Raw genomic sequence first — 26,997 nt, 5'->3', positions numbered from 1 at the left:
CAAAATTAATATATAATATAGTTATAATATCTATAAATTATTAAAATTTAACATATATTGAAAATTGTGATAATTGTTTATAAACTATTCTTCATCATTTAAAAGATTTCATAATGAAAAAAAGTTAGGAATAGGTGACAAGATAGGTATGAAATAAAAATTTGTAAAAATTTGACACATAAATTATCAAAATTATATTTAACTTTGTTAAGGTTATAATCTATTAATCTTTAGTTTTTCTTGAAGCTCCATTTGTTAACTTTTAACCAATCAGATAAAGGAAAATAGTTAATTATTAGTAGTTCACTATTTTTAACTAAGTCGCAGACTAACAATAACATTTCAATAGTGCATAATTTGAGAAACAAGATGCCAAAAATAAACTTACAAAGTCGTAGACTGAGAAGAACAACGATTTGAGAAGCCAAAAACTATTGTTTTCATTGATAATATTTTAGACTGTACAATGTACATAATACTGATTCATAGCTTACATATTCAAAATAGCTGATTAAATCACTAATCAGCCTGATTTTACTATTTCGTAATTTACAATAAAGGGTAAGGCCCAATCCAAAGAAAAATATAAATATCTTGAAAACATTTTTTTGGCAAACTTTTGCCCTAATCAAAACATTTTTTTTCCCTAAAGGGCCAAGGGAAAAGGGAACCAGGGAACCAGGGAGGCTGGAAGCATGAGCAGGCTGAGGGGCCGAGGGATTGAAGCCTTTAATTAAAAAGGTCTTCAATTCTATCTGCAAGGAATCTATTGGAGAAGATGATGTCACTGAACTCATCAAACCATGTGAAGTCTGTCTTGCTGATGTCATCATCCAACAACAACCATTTCTGTAGAAAATCCCTTCCAAGTTGTGCCCACTTTCGATGGCGAGTCAATTGTCACTCATTCATGCCGAGCAAGAAAGGATGCTTATGTATAATGCACCCTATGCCTTCCTTCCAACACTTATCTGCTACATCTGCAAAAGGGATGCCAATACCTGGCCCTGGTACCTACTCGGCCAATAAAATAATTTTGATATCATTTTCTAAAAATGTTTCCTTAAAAATGTTACACAAAAGCATCAACATGTCTATTTTCCTGCCTCCAAGGTCAAGAAGAGACACGAGGAAGCAAGAGGTAATATTCGTGGACACATTGTACCTCTTATCATTTCTTAAAAATTCATGGCCAAGTACCATGCATATAGCATGGTGGATAAAAGGACTTTGGCCATCTACCTTGTAAACCATGGCAAGGACATCATCAAAAAATTTGCACAAAAAGGGCTTTTGCAAAGTCATATTAATGCATTTCAGGTGAATTGGTATATCCATTACTATGATTCAAGAAACTGAAAACTCTGCAAAGTGCAACTACAAACCAAATTCAGATCAAAAAAATTAGAATATGAGAAATGATATTGAAAGAGGAATTGAAGAGCCTATTTAATGGCAGGTTATAGTTGCATCTAATTCTTTGGCATTCATGATCTTCCATATCTTATTTTTTTGTATTCTTATTAATTTTAAAGTGTGTGAAACACTGAAATATGCTAACATTAATGTCAAATAGTCAATAGTGCCTGACATGATTAATGATTTCTATGCAAAAAATTTCACGTGTCTCCATTCTAGAGAATTATGTGCGACTCCAAGTCTTTTCAAGTGAGTGGCCCCGAGATGCATCTACTATCATTGATCTCTAACTAATCAATGGTCAATAAAACTATTGTATTTACTATTAACATAAAAAAAGTGACGATAGTCGACTTGGTAATTGTGACACTGATGTAAAAATGTTACGACATTATTAATAACACACCTAAGACTAATACACAAGTTGAAACTTGAAAGTGACTACTTAGCAATCAGTACAGTCACTAGCCAATACATGTGCAAATTTTGCTTTTAGATTAAACAATTTTTTAGTTTACCACTGAAGATTAGCCAAGACCATTATTATTCATTTTCCTACAAAACAAGTAATTCGCCTCTAACATTATTAATTCATTTTTGGTAAGGGAAAAAATAGCCATCATTTATATATCCATCAATGAAGAAAAATATGAATTCACTACATTTAAAATGATTTTTGCTAGGGCAAGAAAAAAATTGCCAACATATAATAATTTATTTCCTTATATGAAAAAAAAAAATTGCCCTCGATATTAAAATTTTCCTACCCACAAGATGTTGGATTCGCTAGCATTTTAGGCTTTTTTTTCAAGAGGGGTTTTTTAAAGTTATCCCTGTTGACAAGTGTATCTAGCATTGTATCAGGTTCAATGTAAACAAATCTTCTATAGTCTTCTAGTTCCCTTTTGCTTTCTTCTTTAGTTCTTTCTACAAACTCATCAACTTTCACATGTGCACTTTCTATGACTTTGTGAGTAGACAAATTCAAACATCTATATGCTTTACTCTTGCAAAAATATCTCTAAAATATTCCTTCATCACCCTTCACATCAAATTTACCTTTTCTAGACTCTTTCAAAATGTAACATTTGCTTCCAAATACTTTTAGATAGCTTACATTGGGTTTGTAGTCATACCATAACTCATAGGGGGTTTTGAATGAGTCCTTTTTCAGCTATACTTGATTCAAGGTATGAACTGCAATGCTAATAGCTTCCTTCCAGTATTTTATAGCAATGCTCTTTTCAATCATTAAGGTTCTTGCACAATTCATGATAGATTTATTCCTTCTTTTAGCTATTCCATTTTGTTTAGGAGTTTCAGGTGCTGAAACTTGTCTTTTGATTTCCCTTTCAATGCAAAACTTATTGAACTCATGTAAAATGAATTCACCTCCTCTATCTAACCTTAAACATTTTAGTCTTTTACCTATTTCTTTTTCTACTCTAGCTAAATACCATTTGAACTTTTTAAATACTTCTGATTTCTCTCTTAGGTACATGATAGTCATCATTCTTGAGTAATCATCAACAAAAAGAATAAAGAACTTTTCACCAATATAACTTTCAATGCCAATAGGTCCACGCAAATCAGTATGCACAATTTCTAAAAAAAAATCAAACTGATAGTTCTTGCTTTTAAAGCTATCAACTTTGCCAAGTTATCAAAGTTATCAAAGTTCACATGACATAACCTCCTATGCCATAACCAAATTTCTTCAACTTGAGCAATAAAACATCAACATTCACCAAGTTCAAGATAAAACAAGTTACATTTTTTTTGAGTGCCTGATCCAATGAGCTTTCCTTTGCCATCCAGCAATCTTATTTTTTCATGCATGAATTCCAATTTGAATCCATTGTTGAGTAGCTATGCCACACTCAATAGATTGTGCTTTAGTCCTTTTACCCAATATGCATTATCACATACAAGTTCTTTGGTTAGTGAGATTCTTCCTTTTCATTTTATACAACAAAGTTCATTATTACCAAATCTTACACTGCCACCATCATAGTCTTCAAAATGTTCAAACTTAGTTTTATCACCAATCATGTGATGAGAACAAACACTATCTATAATTCATGTATCATTTTTTCTCACATGAGAAATGAGTGCCATTTCTTCATCATTATCAAACTCGTCTTTTACGACAATGTAAACAATTTCATCTTCTTCTTCATCATCAGAATCATTAGAATCTTTAGCCATGAAACATGTTTTCTTACCTTTATCCTTGAATGATTTGAAGTCTTTCTTGCTATTGCACTTGTGACCTTTCTTCTCATCCTTGTTCTGGTTATTTGAGCACCTAGCAGCAATATGTCCAATTTCTTCACAAGAAAAATAGATTAGAGGAACCTTACCTTTGTATTTCTCTTTGCCTCTTGAATATTTCCTTGCTAGCAGAGCTTCAACTACCTCAAGATCATTTTTTGAACTCTATTCTAATTCTTCATCACTATCTGATTGAGGATCCTTTATCTTCTTACCTTTCTCCTTGGGTGAAAGGTTGGCTTCAAATGTTGATTCAATATTCTTGGCAGCTGGAACATAATTATCATAGTTGTCTAGCTTGAATGCAGTCAATCTTCCAACAATGGCCTCTAGATTTATCTTATGATTTTCTTCATATCTTCTTTCTTGAATTGTAGAGACTCTGATTGCATAAACAAGAAGTAGTTCTAAGAACTTTACTTATAACTATCCCTTCCTTGATATCTCCTCTAGATGCTTTGATTGCACTAACACTTTCTTTAACTCTTTCAACATATTTTGCTATGTTTTCATCCTCATCTAATCAAATTGTCCTCTCAAACTTTCTCCCTTGGCTCTTCTTACATTATCATCACCTCCATAGATCTCTTTCAGTTTGTTCCACATTTCAAAAGCAGTTTTGCAATCCTTAATATCATCAAATTCTTCATAACTTAGAGTGGATGCAATATCTATCATCATATTGTTGTGAGTCTTCTTTTCAGCAATTTCATTGATAGATAATAGACCAGAAGGTTCTACATATTTTTCATCAAGGTACTCCAACCCTAAATCACCAATAGAAGCCAGATGAAGCCTCATCAATCCTTGCCATACTGAGAAGTTGTCCCTGTTAAATCTTGGAATTTCCCTCTTGTAAGACATCCTGATATTTAGCTTAAATCCTTGAAATATTTTTTCTACAAGCACCAAAAGCTCTGATACCAATTGTTAGAATTATAGATGAAGTAACTAAGAGGGGGGGTGGGTTGAATCAGTTACCACAGAAACAAATCTTCATCCCTTAGATGTCTTAAATAACTAGTTACTGTTGTTACTCGGTAAACACATCACAAAAATATTGTAACTCGATAGATTAACTTGTTACTGATTTTTAGCATTCATAATTATTAGCATGCATGCAAAAGTAAATAACATGAGCACAAGAGACACTAGATTTAACGTGGAAACCCAATATGAGAAAAACCACCAAGTAACTAGCTACCAATTTTTGCTCTTCTGAAGTGAGCCCTATTAGGAGCCAACCCTGTTAAAGGTTACAATACACACTATTAAGTGTGACCCTGTTAGAGGATTTAATCACCCTGTTAGGAGTGGCCTTACAAGTGGTCTTTAGAAAAATTCAACTGAACTGTCACCTTGTTAGAGGATTTACACTATGGCTATTAAACTAACTCTGTTAAGAGATTTGAAATCACTTCTACAATGATTAGAAAGTAGTAATGAATTGACCTGAATAGGGTGCAACTAAATTTCTTGATTACAGATCTCTATTTTACACCATTAGATCCTCCTCGATCAAATATAGCTTTAATGCTCCTCAATGATCTCTAATCATTCTTCAAAATTTTCTCACCCAATAATTAGTCCTCCTTCACACTTGAATCACATCAAATTCATGCACGCACTTATAATTCACAACTTGACTTCTTATATATACCATTTAGATTATCAAGTCAGCTCATTCACACGTTACATTTACCAACAAACCATACATCAATCGACTACAAATATTACATTAAACAAATAAACTTTATTTCACAAATCAATGAAATCCTTCATTGGCTGACCCTACTCAGTAAGCACTACTTCCAAAAATAATTTCTTGAGTTAACCATCTAATAATTCACTTTGTGTTGTGTCTACAAAGTGTGTTGGATGTGCAATTTTCATACCCATCTCTTCAACTTTCTATTGGAAGAAACACATGAGTGGTTGGTCCAATATTTAACAACCTATCTTCTAACATCTTTAGAAATTCTATCTTTTCAAGGAAGCCTACAAATATTAACCTAGTTCTTCTCAATGTTCCCATCTAGCAAATTTCTCCTTTTTATATATCTTTGAATAGTTCTTCTAGATAGATTCAACAATTCAAAAATTAATCAAATTTTCTTTCTATATGACAAATCCTTTTTTGGTAATCATAGTCATCAATGCTCTCCATGCAACACTTAAATCAGCTACTCAACTTTTGGTATAAATAGCATTTAATGCATCTATCAAATTCTTAACTTTTATTTCCTTTACATGATCTTCAAAGCTTTTCTTATTGTTCACACCTGACAACTCCAGAATAGGACTCATTTATTTTTTCCTAAATAATCTAACAAATAATTATGCTTTACCAATTAGAAATTTGTTTTCAAAAAATTGTTCCCACATATTTTTCAGATGTAGCTTCATTGTACTTTTATGCATCATGCATTTAGATGATTTAATTTCTCTAAAATTAGATTCTTCATCCATCTCCATCAAATTTTCCAACCTTAAAGCAAAATTTCTAGATTTCCTACTAATTTTTGGAACTTCAATATGATGTTCTTCAACTTCAATCAATAGATCTTTAACTGGTGGCTCTATATTATGTTTTTTCCATCCTTTCTTTTCATCTTCTCTTATTTGATCATATCTTTTCAAGCTTTATTCTCCATTGCACAAAAACTTGAAATAGAGAGTTTCAAATCACTTACATACAAAATACATTCCAATTCACATAGATAAAGAGTAGTACAGATCATAGATAATTTAGAAAAAGTAGTCAAGTTTAGAAGCTTGTTATTTACGATTGTTTGTAAAACTAGAAAATCTTAAGATGAAATAGTTGCATTAAAGCGTTGCTAAATTTAGACTAAGTGAAATGATTAAATATATTAATTAATTTAACTATTTAATATTTTAAAAGATTTGATAATTCTTTAAAATAATTAAATTAAATCCAATAAGTGAATTAAATCAAAATAAAATAATAAATTTAAAGCAACTAATAAATTCAATTAATTTATTTCAATACAAAAATAATTTAGAAAACCTAATTTATAGAAAATTCTACAATATAATTGATTTAAATCAATAATTTTTTAAAAAAATTAATTTTCTAAATATTAAAAAGAATCGACATTAAAAAAATACAAATTAATAGGCTTTATTTTATCCATTAAAAAATATTGTGAAATTAAAATCTAAGTGGTAGGCCGCACATGCGACCTTCTCTATCTAGCACCATTCTAACTGAAACCAATTCGGCCAGACTCGGTTCAACTAGATCTGGTTCAGCCAATTGGTCTATGTTTCATCTAATGTGGCAGTTTCTCCCATGGTTTTTGCAATTCTAAAAAACTTTACACTTTAAAGGCCAATTTAAACATCAAAATTAGGGTTTCAGAAAATATATATATATATATATATATATATATATATATATATATATATACCACTATATAGAGGACGAAGTCAAGATTAACTATGTTCGTATAATCTTTTTTGAAAGGTGACTCTATAATGTTTACAATAATTACAAAATATTGCAAGTAGGTATTTCAACATTAAAAATGATGCATATTCAGAACAAGATAAAAGATAGCAGATGATACCAAATTTTTTATAAACAATCAATTGTTCTAGAGGACAAAGTCCTCTTTGACAGTATGTAACATTTTTAAGGATTAACACGAATTTGCCAGGGAAAAGATGGTGGAAAAAAAAAAAGTTAAATTTTGAAAAGCATAATGATAAGACTTGAATTCTTTTTCCATTTAGTGATAGTGATAAGGAATGAACCAAATTTTTAAGTTGTAAATGGGTACTTAAGAAGACTTAATGTCAAGACCCATTCTATTTGAATTATGGGGAGACAATTATTTAAATTTCTTGTTGTAATAGTTTTTCCCACTTAAAGAGTCTTTAGTGGTAGAAATTAAGGGAGAGTATTGGAAAACCTCCACATAAATAGTTAGTTACAATTGAACTAAAGTTTGGTTCCCAACTGTTTAAGATGTGCAAGTAGTTGGATTTTTTAATCTACACATTTCCTAATTATTTGGTTGACCATATCTTTGTCTCCTCATGCAACCATTCATGTGTGGAGTTTGTTAGGATAGGATTAAACTTGGGTTAATCATTTTAAATTCTAGAAGTTGTAAATTCCTCTATAAATAGAGACAATGTAGCCACACAAACCATTCAATAAAAATTTCTCTTTTCCTCCAATATTGTTTAACAATTTCTTTTGTGTTGTTGTGATATTTATATTTATTTTTTCTCCATCACAAAAGTTGCATTTCTCTAAAAAAACTAAGTATAAGGGATTCTTAGATTTTGTTTGATGAATATTGTCCATTGAACTAATTATGAAAATATGTACTACTTTGAAATGCAACTTTTTTAAACATTGGACTTGGTTAGACAAATACTAGTTCTTGGTTTCTTTTGGGAAAAAATCCATGTTAATTTGTTGGAATTTTATTGGAAAAGTGAGATATTGAGCTAAGGGGGTCTGAAGCAAGATCACTTAAACTTTTAACCTTCAAAGAAAATAACAACTTAACTGTATTCACCACTAATCCATCTCATATATAGGTCATGGAATTATACATCCTTAAACTTGAAATGCTAAAATAGATCTAACTATTCATCACATCTATAAGCATAAATCTAAACATATAACACAAAGTTTTTGGTTACCTAGAAACCCTCCAAAGTGAAGGTAAAACTGGGGTGGGATGACACCTATAAATATTCACTACTACATTAACAAAGTTCACCTATTAGGGCTACAAATGTGATCAATTCTGATGATCTACCCTATGAGAGGTCTTCATTTTTAGGAGCTTACTATACTATTAGGTCTACCTTGATTAAAGGATTTAAACCTCACAATGAAGTAAAAACTTTGTTAAGAGATTTGACAAGGTTTATTAGGACCACTATGTTAATAGATTTTCCTTAATTTAATTGCTAGAATGTAGTAGTACCTGATCCTTCAATTTTCACTTTAAAAAGTTTTGATTATAGATCTTATCTTTCTAATCTCTAATAAGATCTCTTATTTTTTGATACAATTGTTCAATTGAGTGTTGTTTTTGATGTTACACAAATGTCATATTAGTCATCAGACAGAGTCTACCGAGCTTAGTTGGTCGGCAAGGCAAAAGATAGAGCCTACCAAGCTCAGAAGGTTAGCAAAGAAGGTTTATAGTGTCTACCAAGCATTCTCAAGCTTTACCTTGTGCAGATAGTTGTTACCAAGATTTCAAGGTTAGCAAAGGAAATTTAGTTGTTACCAAGCTCACTCGGTCATCAAAAGGAAATAGTGCAAGAAACAGTTCTTACCGAGATCTCATGGACAATGAAGGAAATTTAGTTCTTTCCGAGTTAACTCAACAACCAAAGGATTTTGTAGATTTTTCAATGTTAGAGAATGTTTGAGAGGTTGGACCCTTGTTTTTTATGCATAAATAAGGTACATGAAACGTGTTGTTGCAGAAATCATGTTGAGTTTATGGAAACACTTAAGCCAGATGTGATAATTCCTAGAAACTCTACATAGTTTGTCAAGTCTATGTTATGTGATATTTTTGAAGAGTATGATGAATTCAATGTACAATGCATACATAAATTGTGGAGAGTTGTAGAAGTTTCCTATTGAAATGGACAATATTGATGTTTCAACACCCATTGTGTAGAATATATCTGAGTATGAGATATACCAAACAAAGAATGGAGATGAATCTAAAAAAATAGCATTGAAGGAGAACAATTTTCCATATGTTGAGTTTATGGACAAATTCAAGACTATGATTTATCCACACATCCAAAATTGTCATGGTGCAAGATGGCAGGCTAAATACTTTCGAGATTCAAAAAATTGTTTCCCACTAGGATGTATTCTATCAATTGTAGACTTTCTAAAAATTATACTTTTTACCTCAATTTGAAATTCAAGCTAAATATCATCACTCAAATCAAGTTGCATTATTTGTACAAGTTACCTATAGACATGCACAATTTGATATGGATGGGATACAAAGTATTGATCTAGATGAACACATTATCATCAAGGAGGTCCATTTTGTATTAGTGATGATAGGGTTCACAATAGGAGCTATGTAGCTCATTGTTTTAGAATTTTCTTTGATGGTCTTGAAAATCATTGGATAAATATTTTAGAACAATGGATTGATTTGAGGATTGTGCAGGCATGTGTATTTGAAACTTAAACTTTTAAACTCCATGTACATATTTAATTAAATGAATAATTAACTACATAAATTTGATTACTCGTAAATCTATTTAATTTATTTTTGCAAGGAAATTTAAGTTTATAAAAGCATTGAATTTTCTTGGCACACAACATGCCAGATGCAATGCTAAGTTTATTTGGAACTTCTTTGAAAGTAACCATGGAAAAGAAGAACATGATGAAGCAGGAGCATGTGTAAAGTGTGCACTTCACCAACATGAACTTTCATGTATAATATTGATATATACTAATCAAATTTGATGGATATAAGCATCTTCTACAATAGAGAGAGGAACTAGGGGTTACAGAGAGATAGGGATAGGAGTTAGATAGATGATGCAAGGAAGTATGGGGAAAACTAGGGCCAATGGCACACCCAACTCTCTGAACCACCCTGCAAGAGTTAACACAACAGAAGCAAACATAAAGAATAGCAACCAAAGGAGGAAGATGAGTGAAATAATTTTATTAATTCTTGAAATATTCAACATACATGCTCAGCTATAAGGCCTTCTGAGTTACAGCCAAATACAAATACATTCACATTCAAATATCCAATAGCAAATTCGCAGTTTCCAGTTCTGCTCTGTAATCCTTTCTCCAACTCCCTAATCTGCCTAGTTCTATGCCTAAACACTCTATTTATACTTACCAAAATGTCTTATAGATCATTCTAGAACATGGAGAAGCCACAAGTCATCTCTCAACAAATATTAAATGAAAATAAACTAAAATTAAATACACAAGTTGGCCTGCATCAACAATTATATATCCTGAAATTAATGTCCAAGAAAAATTGTGATATCTCATAGATCTGAATAAGTTAGAACTCACACTTCAAAATAAGAGTATATATCTAGGTCCTCTAAAACCTCATAAGTGTGCAAGGTCCAATTGATTAAGGAAAAGTGCTCATCCATTTTGAAAGTCAGGCACGGGAAACTGTCGCATAGAACTACCAGAAATTGATGTTCTGGGAAAATTGCCATATCTCCCAAACTATAAGAAGATAGGACTTGTGCTTTGGAACATAGATATTAATCTAGGCCCTCTTGAATATTTAAACTATTAATTCCTTAATTCATTAAAGAAAATTAGATACATGGTTTGCAACAGGCACCTAGAAACTAGAAAATGCAGTTTCAACAGAACCCAATTTTAGCAACAAAATAACAACTGAAAACATGCAAGATAGAAGTGCAACCCAAGATGCTCCTACATCAAAAAACTAGGGTTCGAAGAAATGATTCTCTTGAATCATTGAGATGTCACAACCTAAGATGAATCCAACTCAGATTGAGAAATCCATGAAGCATCTTCTATAGGTCTGTTCTTCCACTTCACCAGATATTCATAATAATATTTTCCTCTTCTGCTCTTACCAATTGTCTAATCCAATACCTATTCAACTTCTTCAATTTGCTTCTTAGGATAGTCATTTGATAGGGTAACTTCATCATCTAATTCATGGTACTTGTATAAATCAACAACATTAAATATAGGAGATATATCCATGTCATCAGGTAACTCAACTTCATAAGCATTTCCACTGTCAAATTTCTTCAAGATCTTACAAGGTCCAAACTTCTTCATCTTTAGCTTATTGTATGTTCCAACTAGAAATATTCCTTTCCTCAAATGAACAATCACCTCATCACCAACTTGAAAACCATGATGTCTTCTAAACTGATCAACATTCTCCATATACTTCTGATTATTTTGTTTTATCCTCAACTTCACTTCTTTATGTAAAGACTCCATATAATTAGCAAATTCTTCTCCTACAAAACTTCTCTTTTCTTCACCAGCAACATCTCTCAAATTTGATTCTCCTCTAGGCTTCATTCCAGTAACAATCTCAAAAGGTTTCTTCCCTATACTCCTATTCACAGAATTATTATATGCAAATTTAGCTTGTGCCAATACCATCTCCTAATTGCTTGGCTTATTCTCAACTAAACATCTCAACAAGTTACCCAAGCTTCTATTTACAACCTCTGTCTATCCATCTATTTATAGATAGAATGTAGAACTAAATTTCAACTCAGAACCCATCGTCTTCCATAAAGTCTTCCAAAAATAACCAACAAACTTATTGTCTCTATTAGATATAATACTTCTTGGTAATCCATGCAATCTCACAATCTCTTTAAAAAAAAATTTCAGCAACATGCTCAGCATCTAATGTCTTCTTACATGGTATGAAATGAGCCATCTTAAAAAATTTGTCCACCACAAAAAATATAGAATCATACCCCTTCACTGTCTTAGGCAATCTAAGAACAAAATCCATACTGATGTCACTCCAAGGTTTCTCAGGAACACTAATAGGTGTATACAAACCAGTATTTTTACTTGCTCCTTTTGCAACTTGACAAACTCCACAACTCTTTACAAATTTCTAAAAATCCTTATACATTTTCAGCCAAGAACACTTCTCTTTTAGCAAACTCAATGTCTTATCAATTCCAAAATGTCCAGCCAATCCACCACTATGCTTTTCCTTAATCAGATTCAGCCTCATAGAACTTTTAGGAATACACAACTGAATACCTTTGAACAACATACCTTCTTGAATGAAATACTCATCATACTTACTTATGTGATTTGTCAAATTTGGTGCTCTGCACTCTTTCCACATCTCAGAAAAATTAGGATCAACATCATACAACTCTTTCATTTCATCAAAACCAAGAACTTCAACCCTCATTTCAATCAACAAAGAATGTCTTCTACTCAGTGCATCAACAACTCTATTAGTAATGCCACTCTTATGCTTAATGACAAATGTAAAATTCTACAAGTACTCAACCCACTTCATATGTCTTTGATTCAATTTATGTTGACTTCCCAAGTATTGTAAAGCTTTATGATTAGTATACAGCAAAAACTCCTTAGGAATCAAATAATGTCTACACTTCTTCAATGCTTGAACAATAGCATAAAATTCTTGATCATACACAGAATACTTCCTTTTAGCATCATTCAATTTGTCACTAAAGAAAGCAACGGGCTTACCTTCTTGACTTAATATAGTTCCAAGTGCATTACCTCTTGCATCACATTCAACTTGAAATATTTTGTTGAAATTAGGCAAAGCCAATACAGGTAATTCAACAACCTTTTGTTTCAAAGTCTCAAAAAATTTATCAGCTCCATGTGCCCACTTGAATTCCTTTTTATCTCCCCTCATTGTCTTAGTCATAGCATTACAAATAGCAACAAAATTCTTTACAAACTTTCTGTAAAAACTAGCCAAACCATGAAATGATCTTACCTCACCCACATTCTCAGGTGTAGGCCACTCCAAAATTGCTTTAAACTTTTTAGGATCCATCTTCAATACATCAGCTGAAATCACAAATCTGAAATACACAGTCTCTTCTTGCATAAAAGAACACTTTTCATATTAATCAGTAACTTTTCCTCTTTCAACCTCTGCAATACTTGTCTAATATGCTCAAGATGTTCTTCCTTAGTCTTACTAAATACTAGAATATCATCCAAATAAACAATCACAAACTTACCCAAGAATCTTTTCAGAACTATATTCATCAACCTCATGAAAGGACTAGGTGCATTAGTCAAACCAAAAGTCATAACCAACCATTCACACAAACCATCTTTTTTCTTGAAAGTAGTCTTTCATTCATCTCCTTCTCTTATTTTGATCTGATGATAGCCACTCTTCAAATCAATCTTGGTAAAATACTTTACTCCACTCAAACAATCCATTATGTCATCCATCCTCAGCATAGGAAACCTATATTTCACTGTGATTTTGTTAATAGCTTTGGAATCAGTACACATTCTCCATTCTTCATTCTTTTTAGGTGCTAATACAATAGGTATAGCACATGGACTCAAACTTTCTCTAATCAAACCTTTCTACAACAACTCATGAACTTGTCTATTAAGTTCTTCATTCTCTATAGGTGTCAATCTATATGGAGCTTTGTTTGACAAACTAGCCCCTGGAATCAGATCCATACAAGAATATTATCAGCAACAATATCTTTATATTCATTCAGCAATTTTGTAATTTCTGATATCACTTTGTCATTACCAACTTCTTCTACTTGGTCTTTACTACCAACACTTGGTCCTCCAGAAACTATAGTAAAACAGACTTGATTCTTGTTTACTTCCTTTTCAAATTGCTTTCCATTAACCATGAAAAATTTTATTGTAGTACAATTGACCTCATCTGAACTTTCAATCAAAGCCAGCAATGTGTGTTTCTTCCCATTTACCCAAAGAGTATATTGATTCAATCTTCCATCATGCACAACACATCTATCATATTTCCAAGGTCTACCCAAAAAATATGACAACAATTCATGGGCATAATATCACACAAAACTTCATCAAAGAAATGTCCAATCTTGAACTTCACAACACATTTTTCAGTTACCAATATCTTATGCTCATCTTTGATTCATGAAACATGATAGGTTTTCAAATGTTTCAGCCTCTGCACTTGCAACTTTGTAACCAGCTATTTTGATGCCAGATTTGTAGAAATTCCACTATCAATGATGACCTTGCAGTATTTTCCAGCCATCTTACATCTTGTCTTAAAAAGACTTCTCCTTAAAATAGGTTCCTCATCACTTCCCTTATTACATAAGGTTATTCTCACCATCAAATTTTCTCTAGCCTCAAGTCCACTTGATGAACTCTCAATGTCTTCTTGAATCAAAATATTTGTATTATTTTGACCACTTTTAGAAGATCTATATTCAAAGCATCTATGCCCTTCTTTACCACATCTGAAACACTTACCACAAAAACCACCTCTAGGATAAGAATTACCTCTTCCTCAATAAGATCTAGTACCTGATCGGTATGAGCTACGATCTTTCCACTCGGTCTTGTCTTGCCATCATTCTTCCATTTAGATCTACCTTTATCCTACACAAAACTTTCAGATCTACCACCTTCACCATAAGATCTACCTTTGCCTCTCTAGAATCTACCACCTCTATCTCTCTGTCTTTATTCATGCTTCTTTGCCAAGATCTCCTTATCTTTCAAGGCATATTGATATGCTTCTTCCACACTTTCTAACTTCACAAAACTTATTTCATCTAAATTCCAAATCTCAATCCATGTATGTACCTTGCAATTTTCTCAACATCATCATCCACATGTCTAGATCTGATGTCCAATCTATAGAGTTCCTCAGTATACTCTTACACAGTCATGTCCTTTTGTTTCAAACTTTGTATCTTTCTCAACAAGCTAACTTGGTAATTAGTACAATGGAATTTGTTCTTTACCTTGTTCACCATCTTTGGCCAAGTTTTGATCTTCTCCTTTCCTCTCCTTTGTCTATCAATTTGTAAATGCTCCCACCACAATGAAGCATGACCTTTCAGCCCAATAATTGTAATCTTCACCTTTCTGTTATCAAGAGTGTTTTCATAATCAAAGAACTTCTCCATATCTGAGATCCAATCTAACACGAAATTAGTATCCAACTTTCCATCATAAGGAACAATTTCTATAGCAGGCTTTGAATTTTTGCTAGACAACACTCACAACAATCTTTCTTCATCATGATCTTCTTCAAGTTCTGGATTATGGTTTAGTGCTACTGCTTCATCATCACTTACATCATCAAGATGTGCACCTCTCCTCTAGGCTATCTCCACAACATCTAATCTAGCTACAATTTGTCTCAACTGATCTAATATAGCATCACCAAAATTTCTTCTACCATGAACCATATTTACAAATTAGGTCTCTGCAAGATTGTAACTCTCTGCAAGTTATAGGTCAAATTCGTAGATCTGCCACCCTATAACCAAATCTAAATTAGGGTTCTACATGATCCAATATTCACAAGGATGTACCACAAGCTTTGATACCACTTGATGCAAGGAAGTATGGGGAAAACTAGGGCCAATGGCACACCCAGCTCTCTAAACCACCCTACAAGAGTTAACACAACAGAAGTAAACACAAAGAATAGAAACCAAAGGAGGAAGAGGAGTGAAATACTTTTATTGATTCTTCAAATATTCAACATACATTCCCAACTATAAGGCCTTCTAGGTTATGGACAAATACAAATACATTCACATTCAAAGATCCAATGGCAAATTTGCAATTTCCAATTTTGTTGTACAATCCTTTCTCCAACTCCCTAATCTACCTAGTTTGAAGCCTAAAAACTCTATTTATACTTGCCAAAATGGATCACAAATCATTCTAGAACATAGGGAAGCCACAAATCAGCTCTTAATAAATATTAAATGAAAATAAACTAAAATTAAATACACAAGTTGGCCTACGTCAATAATTATCTGTCCTGAAATCGATGTCTAAGAAAAATTGTGATATCTCCTAGCTCTAATTTATTTGGAACTCACACTTTGAACTAAGGGTAGATTTCTAGGTCCTCTAAAACTCCTTGTTTTTTTAAGTTTTGATTTATTAAGGAAAAGTCTGCATCCATTCTGAAAGTCAGGCATAGGAAACTATAACGCAAAACTGCTAGAAATTGATGTTCTAGGCAAATTGCCATATCTCCCAAACTATAAAGAATCAGGACTTGTGCTCTAGAAAATTGATATTAATCTAGGCCCTCTTCAATCCCTAAAGTTTTATGCCCTTCATTCATTAAGGAAAATTAGTTACACATTGTTCAATAGGCACATAGAAACCAGAAAAAGTAGTTTCAGTAGAACCCAATTTCAGCAACAAAATAACAACTAAAAACATGTAGGATAGAAGTGCAACCTAGGATGCTCCTACATCAAGAGAGGAACTAGGGGTTAGAGAGAGAGAGAGAGAGAGAGAGAGAGAGAGAGAGAGAGAGAGAGAGAGGCAAGGTTAGGTTTTAGAGAGATGGGGTTAAGTGTGTGTGTGTGTGTGTGTGTGTGTGTGTGTGTGAGAGAGAGAGAGAGAGAGAGAGTTAGGTATTAGAGAGATGAGGTTAGGGATTAGAGAGACGAGGTTAGGAGTTAGATATAGGAAATTAAAGTTAGAGAGAGAGGAAGTTAGGGTTGAGAGAGATGAGGTTATGTAAGTTAGAGAGAGACAAGTTTAGGGATTATTGGGTGTGTGTGTGTGTGTGCATGAGAGAGAGAGAGAGAGAAGGTTATGAAGGTTATGAGAGAGAGGGGGTTAGGTTTTAGAGAGATGGGGTTAAGAGTTGGAGAGAGAGAGGGTTAGGGGTTAGAGAGATGAGGTTAGGGATTAGAGAGATGGGCTTAGGAGTTAGAGAGAGGAACTAGGGGTTAGAGAGAGAGAGATGGGATTAGGAGTTAGAGAGAGGAACTAGGGGTTAGAGAGGGAGAGACTAGGGGTTAGAGAGAGAGAGAGAGAGAGAGAGAGGGAGAGAGATGAGGTTATGAGTGTGTGTGTGTGTGTGTCTGTATGTGAGAGAGAGGGGGGGTTTAAAGAGATGAGGTTAAGATTTAGAGAGAGAAAAAGAGAGAGATAGTTAGGGATTAGAGAGATGAGGTTAAGGAGTAAAGAGAGATTATGATTCATAGAGAGAGACATAGTTAAGGTTTAGAGAGATAGGGTGAGAACAAGAGAGACAAGGTTAGGGATTACAGAGACTAGGTTAGGGGTTAGAGATATAGGGGATTACAGATTAGAGAGAAGAGGTTAGGAGTTAGAGAGAGATAGAGAGACAAGGTTAGGAGTTAGAGAGAGGTTAAGGGTTTCAATTAGAGTTTCATTAAGTGAACAATGTTAGGTTTTAAGGTTAAATATATGAGTTAGAGTCTAATTTGATTCAATGTGAAAGTTAGATTTTGATTAGGTTCAATGTTATGGTTTATTTGCATTCAATGTTACAGTTCCAGTTAGCTATAATTTATTAGGTCCAATGTTACAATTTTAGATAGAGTTTAATTAGGTTCAATGTAAGAGGTGGAGTCTAATTTGGTTGAACTTGAGGGTTTTACTTATCAATTTCATTTGGTTCAATGTTAGAGTTTTACTTATGTTAGATAAAGTTTTTAGTATTTTCTACATGTCTTAGTTTTTATAATATTTCAAGTAGTATTTTCTTAAACTTTTGTCTAACATTTTCTAATATTTTCTAACAAAAACAAAGTAAAAATTTCAAAATTTTCTAATATTTTCTCTAAAAAAAATTCTATATTTCCTAAAAGTTTCTATATCTCCTAAAATTTTCTATATTTTCTAAATAATGAAAAAATGTTTTACAATTTATCTAATTTTTCTAATATTATCTTAAGTTTACTAAAATTAAATAATATTTTCTATAACAGTAGAATTCTCTTTGGCAAGGTAGAGAGAGGATGGGGAGCGATGGTGGAATGGAAACCAGAGAATATTTTCAGCAAATAGCAAGAACTTAGAGTAGTTTGAGAAGCCAGGAAATGGTTGGGAACCATATAGGAGACATGAAGGAAGGGTTTATTGGGGGAATAGGAAGGAGAGATGGCAAGATGGGAACAAATCTCTAAAGGAAAGCTTTCAATGGAAGAAGGTGGGACAAAATAATGAGGATAAATGGAAAAATGGGAGAGCAAGACAGAATAAAAATGGCTGGAGAACTCACCCGATGCAAAGATTTACTTCAGTAAATTTGGGTGGGAAAGTGGTTTTTGAAAATATAGCTAAAAATTTGAGAAAACTACAAGTTGTTGAAAATCAAGAGAAGAAAATGGTGGAGGATTAGTAATGGACTCGATGCACAGTGGAGAAAGTAGTGTTAGATAGTAGCCTGGTAAAGGGGAGAAGTGACTTTATGGAGAAAAAATATTTATTTCTAAAATGGGGAGGGCCAAATTTTTCCATAGAGAAGGTTAAAAAGTGGTGATGAGAAATGGAGGGAAGTGAAAGATTTCAAAACACTAGAAAATGGTTTCTGCATGGTAATAGTTGAAATAGCACAAGATAGAGACTGGATTTTGAATAGTGGACCATATTTTATGGATGGGTATGGATTCTATTTTAAAAAGTGGAACATCAACTTTGACCCAACAAAGGAGGTAATAATGGAACTCCCTATCTGGATAGGGTTAAGAAATTTGCCTCAAGAATATTGGCAGGAGCAATGCTATAGAGTGATTGGGAGCAAACTTGAAACCTTTATTAAGGCAATAGAAATGGAGGATAAAGAAACCCTACAAATGTTCCCAAGGATTTGCATAATGTGGAATGACATCCACCCAATCCTAGAAATGATTGAGATTTTTAGTGATGGTGTTGTGTGGAGATAGCTAGTGTCTATGGAAGACGGGTTAAAGGTCTGTGAATATTGTCTAAATGAGGAACATGATTCAAAAGAATGCAAACAAGATGGATAAAATAAAGAAAAGGAAGTGGAAAAGCTACTGAAGAGAGCGACAGAGATCGAAAAAATTTTAGAAGTAGAAAAAGGGAAAAATGACCGGTGGTGGAAAAGGGATAATGCAAAAATAGAAAAAGTGATGATAGTAAAAACTAGAGTAAATAACTGTCAAGAAAGAGGTTGGAGAAGCTATGAGTTTATGGCTGAAGATCAGGTGATGGAGACAAATCTAGGAGTAGGAGTTTTAAATTTACAACATAATAAACAACTGGGGGAGGCAAACAAGTAGAGCAGGAATGAGCTAGAGACTCATGAGATAGGATTTGGTGTGAAGGCAAGGGAAGTGGAAGAAAAAGGAAGGATAGATAGAAATGTAGATGAAAATGAAATAAGGATGTGCAGGGAAGAGATAGGAATGGAAGAACCTTAGAGGGGAGAATGTCAATTAATACTGGGGCCAGAAAGATTAGGGGAAGGACATAAAGAATGGGAGGAGACTGAAGGGTATATGATTGGGCAAGAAGGTGATATGGATAAGGGGATCAGGGAGGTTTTTAAGGATATTGAAATCTCCCCAATCTAAAACTTAAAAGGAAGATCAAAGGAATCAAGTTTGGAGGAGAGTCTAAATGGGGAGGAAACAGATGGGGGGGGGGATAAAAGAGGAGGAAGATTTTTTTTGGGATGGAGGATAATTTGATTCGGAAAGAACACAGAACTATTAAAAAATTTGAAAGTAAAAAACATAAGGGGTCGATTGGGGAAAGTCAAAAAAGGAGAAGACGAACAATCAATGCATTGAACTAGATAGCTTGAAGTGCTAGAGGCCAAAGTAAACTAAAATCAGAAAGGGGTAAGAACCCCTTCTGGAAAGGATGAAGATCCTTTCATGGAATGTCAAGGGATGCAATGCCCCTGACAAAATTCGCTTGATCGGGAGAGGCCTGGATCAAGAAAAACCGGATGTAGTTTTCTTGCAAGAAACTAAGGTTAAGATTAGTGAAGTAGAAGGCATGAGAAGAAAGTTTTGTAGATGGGAAAGTGAATGGGAAGCTGCAAAAGGAGTCTCCAAAGGTTTAGGTGTCCTATGGAAAAAGGAAATAGTAAAGGGAATTGTAATGCAAGTTGAAAGGAACTGGAAATGGTTAAAGCTCTCCTCAAAACAATTGGGATCTGATCTCAATGTGGTTAATGTATATGGCCCTACTCAAAGCAAGAAGAAAAAAGAACTTTGGAAAAAACTTATAGAATTGTTGGAAATTTTATAAGATGAAATTACTATATTAGGGGGAGATTCCAATGCTATTTTATACCCTGGAGAAAAAAGGGGAGGAAAAGGATGGAAGTCAATTTCATAGGAGGACTTCTCAGCCTTTGTGATCGACAATGGACTAATCAATATTCCCTTCAAACAAGGAGAGTTTACATAGAACAACCAAAGGCAAGGCTTTGTTAATATTGCTGAAAAATTGGATAGGTTCTTATTAGGGAAGGGATTGGACTAAAGTTGATTGGTTTGTAGATGCGAATATAATGCCTATCCATGGGTCTGATCACTTTCCCATTAGCCTCAGATTATAGGAGGAACTCACCCTGGATCTGTGTCCTTTTAAATTTGAGGCTATGTGGTTGAGGGTAGATGGTTTTAAGGAAATGGTTGAAGGGTGGTGGAAGGAAGCTCTGAAGAGGGAGGGGAACATGGCTTTTAAAATATTTTAGAAGCTCCAAGTTATAAAAGGGAAACTGAAGGTGTGGAATAGAGAATATTTTCAAAACATTTTTAAAAGGAAAGAAGATTTGGAAGCTGAATTGAAAATTTTGAATGATAAAATAATTTAGGATGGAATAAATGAGGATGATTTTAAAAATGAAAAGCTGCTAAAAAATGAGTATGAGGAGATCTTGTTAAGAGAAGAAGTGTTTTGGAGGCAAAAATCCTGGGAAATATGGCTGAAGGAAGGGGATAGGAACACAAAGTTTTTCCATAACTCAATAAAAATTAGAAGAGACCATAATAAAATCTTCTCAATTAAAAATGAAGTGGATGAGGTGACAACTGACCCCATCATGATAAATAAAAAATGTTGCAATCAATTTCTTCAAGGATAGAGGAAGATCTGAGGTTGGAGATGAGGATTTAGATGAGGAGGTTTTGGAATGCATTCAAAAGTGCATTGTAGATGAGAAAAATACAAGGTTAAACGTTGTGGTCTCTAAAGAAGAAGTAAAAAAAGCGCTTTGGGGCTTGGGGCAAGACAAGAGTCCAAGACCGGATGGATTCACAGGAAGTTTCTTTAGACTCATATGGGAAAGCATTGAAGATGAAATCTGGGAGATGGTGGAAGAATCTAGAAGGGGTGGGTTTGTTCTCAAAGATCTAAATAACACTTTATAGCCCTTGTTCCAAAAAAGGAGGAATGTAACTCTTTTGAGGATTTCAAACCTATTATGCAATATTGTATATAAAATTATATCAAAGGTTGTGGTGAATAGACTAAAAGAGGTACTAAAAGATGTAATCTCAGTGGAACAAAGTGGGTTTGCTCTAGGAAGATCAATTTTTGAAGGGGTGATTATAGCTCATGAAATTATCCATTCAATCAGAACAAACAAACTCTGCAAAATTATGGTCAAGCTGGATACAAGAAGAGCTTATGATGAGGTAAATAGACTTTTTTTATTTAAAGTTTTGAAAAAAATTGGTTTCAAATTAGAATGGATTAGTTGGGTAAAGGGTTGTTTAAATTCAGTTAGGTTCTCAGTGCTAGTTAATGGGAGTCCCTAAGGATTTTTTGAATTGGAAAAAGGGATAAGACAGGGTGATCCTGTGTTCCCTTCCCTATTCATTATTTTGGCAGAAGTCTTGGGAAGGCTAATTAAGGAAAGAAGGGTTAAAGGCCTATGGAAAGCAATCAAAGTGGCAAGGGGAGTAGATCCATTTTCACATCTACAGTTTGTGGATGACACATTCCTCATGGGGGAAGCCTCAGAATGGGAAGCTAGATTAATGAAGAAAACTTTGGAAATTTATGGGAAAGTTTTAGTACAAAAAATAAATTTGGCTAAGTCTGAAATTTTCTTTTTTAACACCCCTCTTTATAGAAGAAGAGCCATAGGAATAATTTTGAGCATAAGACAGGGTGCACTACCAAGTAAATATTTGGGAATTCCTCTGTTCCAAGGACAAAATAAAAGTGAAGTTTGGAAAGGCTTAGCTGAGAAGTGTTTGAAGAAGATGGAAGGCTAGAAAGGTAAATGGCTAACTTCTGCAAGGAGGATTTTGTTGTTAAAATCTGTTGTTTCAATAGTTCCAATTTTCTCAATGATGTGCTTAAAAATCCAAAAAAAGGTGACTAATCTAGTGGAAAGGCGGATGAAGAAGTTCTTCTAGAGTGGGGCAAGAGAGGAAAAAAATGGCCACTACTAAAGTGGGAGAAAATATGCAAGCCTAAGAAATTTGGAGGGGCAAGTATTAGGGACTGGACTACAATGAATATTGCCTTAGGGGCTAAATTGGTGTGGTAGATGGAAAATGATGGTGAGCAAGTGTGGATGAGGATCTGAAGGCTAAATATTTGGATTCAAATGAGAATATAAGGATTTTAACTATTCAAAACCCGATTAGAGGGTCAGCCATATGGAATTTTATGTTGTCATGCAGGCATGTTATTACTAACCATACATCTTGGGTCATAGGAAATGGAAATAGGGTAAAGTTTTGGAAAGATTCTTGGAATGGATACAAATCCTTAGATGAGGATTTAGGTATTGATAGTTGAAATAGAATTTATTTGAAAGATGGGGCATGAATGTTAGAGATTATATAGAGGAAATTGATGGGGTTCTTGAAAAAATATGGATTTGGAAAGACTGGTGAGTGGAAGGCCTTTTGGAGGGATGACAACAATGCCTAAAGGAGATCTTCAAGAGAAGGAAGGTATGCATATTAAATAAGGAAGATAGGATAAGCTGGTGTGTAGTAGCCTCGAGTAAATATTCAGTTAAGGTGGGATATGAAATTTTAGATTCTAGGGTTAATGAATGCTTTGAAGCAGGGCACTTATGTTGGAGCAAAGAAATTCTCCCAAAGGCCAACACATTTGATTGGCTAGCAATTCAAGGAAGGATCTTAATAGGAGAGAGAAAAAGAAGATTTGGTTTCTATGGCCCTACAAAGTGTGTAATGTGTGAAAAGGATGAGGAGAATCTAGATCATTTACTTTTAAATTGTGAGATAGAAGCACAATGTTGGAATCATCTTCAAGGAAAGTTGAGATGGAAAGGCCCTTGGAGCTCTACCCTCAAAGATTTTTTCATTGCATGGCCGAGGGGAGGGAGAAAAAAAAATTTTGAATGCATTTGGAGAATATGCCCCTCAATAATAATATGGAAAATTTGGAAAGAAAGAAATAGGAGGATTTTCAAGATAAATCGGAATCAAGGGAATAGCTTTTAAATCGAAGAGATCATTCTATTGAAGAAGTGGTGAATGCAGCAGTCTTTAGGAAAAAAAATTCAAATAGTGTGTTTATGGATTTTAAAAAGGCAATTCAGCATAGATGGCTAGGGATTAAAATTGGAAAGGCAGGAGATACACAATTAGCAAATTCTAAAGCTAAGAAAAGGGAGGGGGTGAAGTGGAAGGCCCCTAAAATAGGATGGCTAAAAGTAAATTTTGATGGAGCCTCCAAAGGCAATCTAAGAAATTCATGGTTTGGTTGCATTGTTAGGGATAATATAGGGGATATAGTGGGTTATGGAGCTTTAAGATTGAAGGATGGGACAAATAATGAGGCTGAATTTCAAGCTGCATTGTTAGCTTTAAAATGCTTTAAAAGATGTGGGGGGAGAAAACTTATTTTAGAAGGTGACTCAATGGTGGTGGTGCAAGTGATAAGTAAAAATTTAATTCATGCATGGCACTTAGGAAATCTATTAGAATCATTTGTGGAGTTAAATGGGTTTGAGTAATTTATAATTTGTCATGTGTTTAAAGAAGCTAACAGGGAGGCGGATGCTTTGTCAAAATGAGTTGTAAGTTTAGAGGATGATGGGAAACCAATTTTTGAAGATTGTAGTCATTGGAATATGATGGAGGGAGCAAAAATTTGCATTAATTAAAAGTTTACCTTTTTAAAGGCAGGTCTTATGCAATGGAGTTAGATTGATGTAATGATTGATGTCATATCAAAAAGGACTATCAATAAGAGTGAAAGAGATTTGGGAAATTGGCATTTATTACTTACATTACAACAAAAAGGTGGGTTATGCCAGTTTTGATATGTGTGGGAAAATGATGGGATGTTTGCTTCAAGAGAAGGGTAGTTGAAAAGCAATATAAAGCATTGAATGGAATGTAATTTAACCACCTAAATAGTAATCAACAAAAGTGAAAGGGGCATATTTGAAAGCAATGGGGGTGACCTTTACCTTTCGAACTAATCAATAGCAAAAAGTGTTCTTTGGATCAGGGCAAGATAAAAGGTTTAAAATGTTACTAAAATGCCCAATGCCTAGTGTAGTGGATGTGGTGAAAGAGACAGTTGGTGAGCCTTTTCAAAACTCCACGCATCATTGGAAGATCAACGTGGCCATTGTGGCTATTGTAATGGGATGGGGACTGGAAGTCGAATGCCCAGTGGAGGAGGTGGAGTGGGTGATAGAGAACCTGTTCCCTATAGATTTAATTGTGAGCATGGACTCCCTTTTAGAGTGGGCATGGTTGAGGAAAGGTTTCGATTACAATGAATGCTATGAAGATTGTGAGGGAGGAATGAGAAGGGGCCGAATGGGTTTTTTGTGGTGACCTATACATGTGGAGAAAGAAGTTTATTAAGACAGAGCAAAGGTAGCATGGAGAAAATTGGTGGCAAAAATTGAAGGCTTTTTCGAGGAAAGCAGGCAGAGGGTTAGAGGTTATTTTATAAATCATCCACGGAAGATGAGAAGCACAGGGGGAAGAAGGATTAGGAGGATGGATGGGGATAAATTCCTAATAAAGGTGGAAGATGGTTGAAGATGAAAGGGAAGAAAGGAAATTTTGCTGGAAATTTTGAGGCATAATTGATCGATGGTCTAAATGCTCAAGGGAAGGGACTTTTTGAGGCACATAATGGATTCAAAATGCAAAATAGGGGAAATCGAAGCAAATATAAAGGATAGTTTTTTAGAGCACATTGTGGATGGCTAAATGAATGATGCTAAGGAATATGTGCAGGATAATGGGCCGAAATGAAGAAAGGACAGGGGCAATGGAAAAATCAGAAATGTTAGAGGAAAAAGTGATTTTCATTCTCTCTTCTTCTATCTTTTTTGTTTGATGTTTTCTGATGAAGCCAAGTATGAATGGCTAAGATGTATATGGGGAAAGCTTCGTGATAGGGGGGCTAAGGGATATAGAAATATTAGTTGTATAAATTAAGGGTTATAGTTATAGTAATGTATATGTGAAAGGATGGCCACCTTGGGAAACTGGTTGTGACTTTGTTATTCTGATACTTTAATAAATAAAAACTTATTACTAACCAAAAAAAAATTCTAATTGTCTAATATTACACAAATTTAAAATAAAATATTACATATACTAATTTAAAATAGTAAAACATTAAGAAAAAAATTATAACTAAGAAAACATAAGACACACTAAAATATAGGGAAAAAAATGTTGACGTACCTGATCCAGCCGAAATGCTCATGTAGCCCCTACCCTCTTTGCAATCCTTGGAAATTGTTTCATGCAAATGAGAGGCGGATTGCCTGTTTCATTGTTTATATAATTTTTGAGGACTCCGACAGGACCTAGCTCGGCTAAATCAATTCTGGCCAGAAGGGTTTCGGCCGGAAGCCCCTGCACACATACATGTCGCATGGTGCCTAATCAGCGCCATAGTGATCCAACCAGACTCCTTCCAACCAAAACCATTCAAGGCGGATTCATTCTGGCCATATCAGTCAAGTCAGCTGAAAGATCTGTGCTTTCACCCAATCCTTCTTGAGAGTTCACACTTTGATAGATTTATATTATTGATCACACTTGAACATTTGTATTTAAACAATTCTTTGATCATACATTTTTTTTCCAACTTAATCCATAGCTCCATCCAAAGTCCATTTTAAAGTACTTCTCAATAGAATAGATTTTACAATGAGTCTTTACACCACAAAGATTACACGGATGTAGATCCCAACACTTATCTTTTGAGTGTACTTTCCTATTACAATTTTAACATTGCATATTTTGTTCCCATTGAACAAATTTGTGTGAGCCAATGTCATCATTTCTTTTATATGTCGTGTATCCTAGTCCTTCATACTTTGGTCTCATGGTTAGCTCAGTAGGCTCTTTAATTCCTTGTTTATGTTTTCTCAATCCTTTCCGTTTGTCACCTATTTTCTTCATTATATTCCAACCAACATTCTTATCACAATTAGTATTATTTGTAAACATGTTGTCCTTTTCTTTTTCACATTCTTTATCATCTTCAAAAAAATCACAAGTTTATCAAGTGATGATTCCAAATCTTTTGTGCTACATGAAATATCACATACTGATTTTGTCCTCAAGCATAAAATTTTCAAAGTAAGTGATTGTTTTGATTTATCTTTTAACAAGTCATTCTCTTCTTCTAATTTCTTCATTTCTCTCTCTAATTCTTCATTTCTTTTCTTAACACCATGAAACAACTTTAACTTTTGCTCTAACTCTTCATTTGTATCTATATAAACATTAATCTGATTTAAGAAGTTACACTTTTCTATTCTTATTTCATTTGTTATCTTT

This window comes from Cupressus sempervirens, chromosome 2 (genome assembly GCF_028749045.1).
Source record: "Cupressus sempervirens isolate cs-2001-9-10 chromosome 2, ASM2874904v1, whole genome shotgun sequence".
NCBI classification, from domain to species: domain Eukaryota; kingdom Viridiplantae; phylum Streptophyta; class Pinopsida; order Cupressales; family Cupressaceae; genus Cupressus; species Cupressus sempervirens.
Note: the sequence above shows the minus strand (reverse complement) of the source record.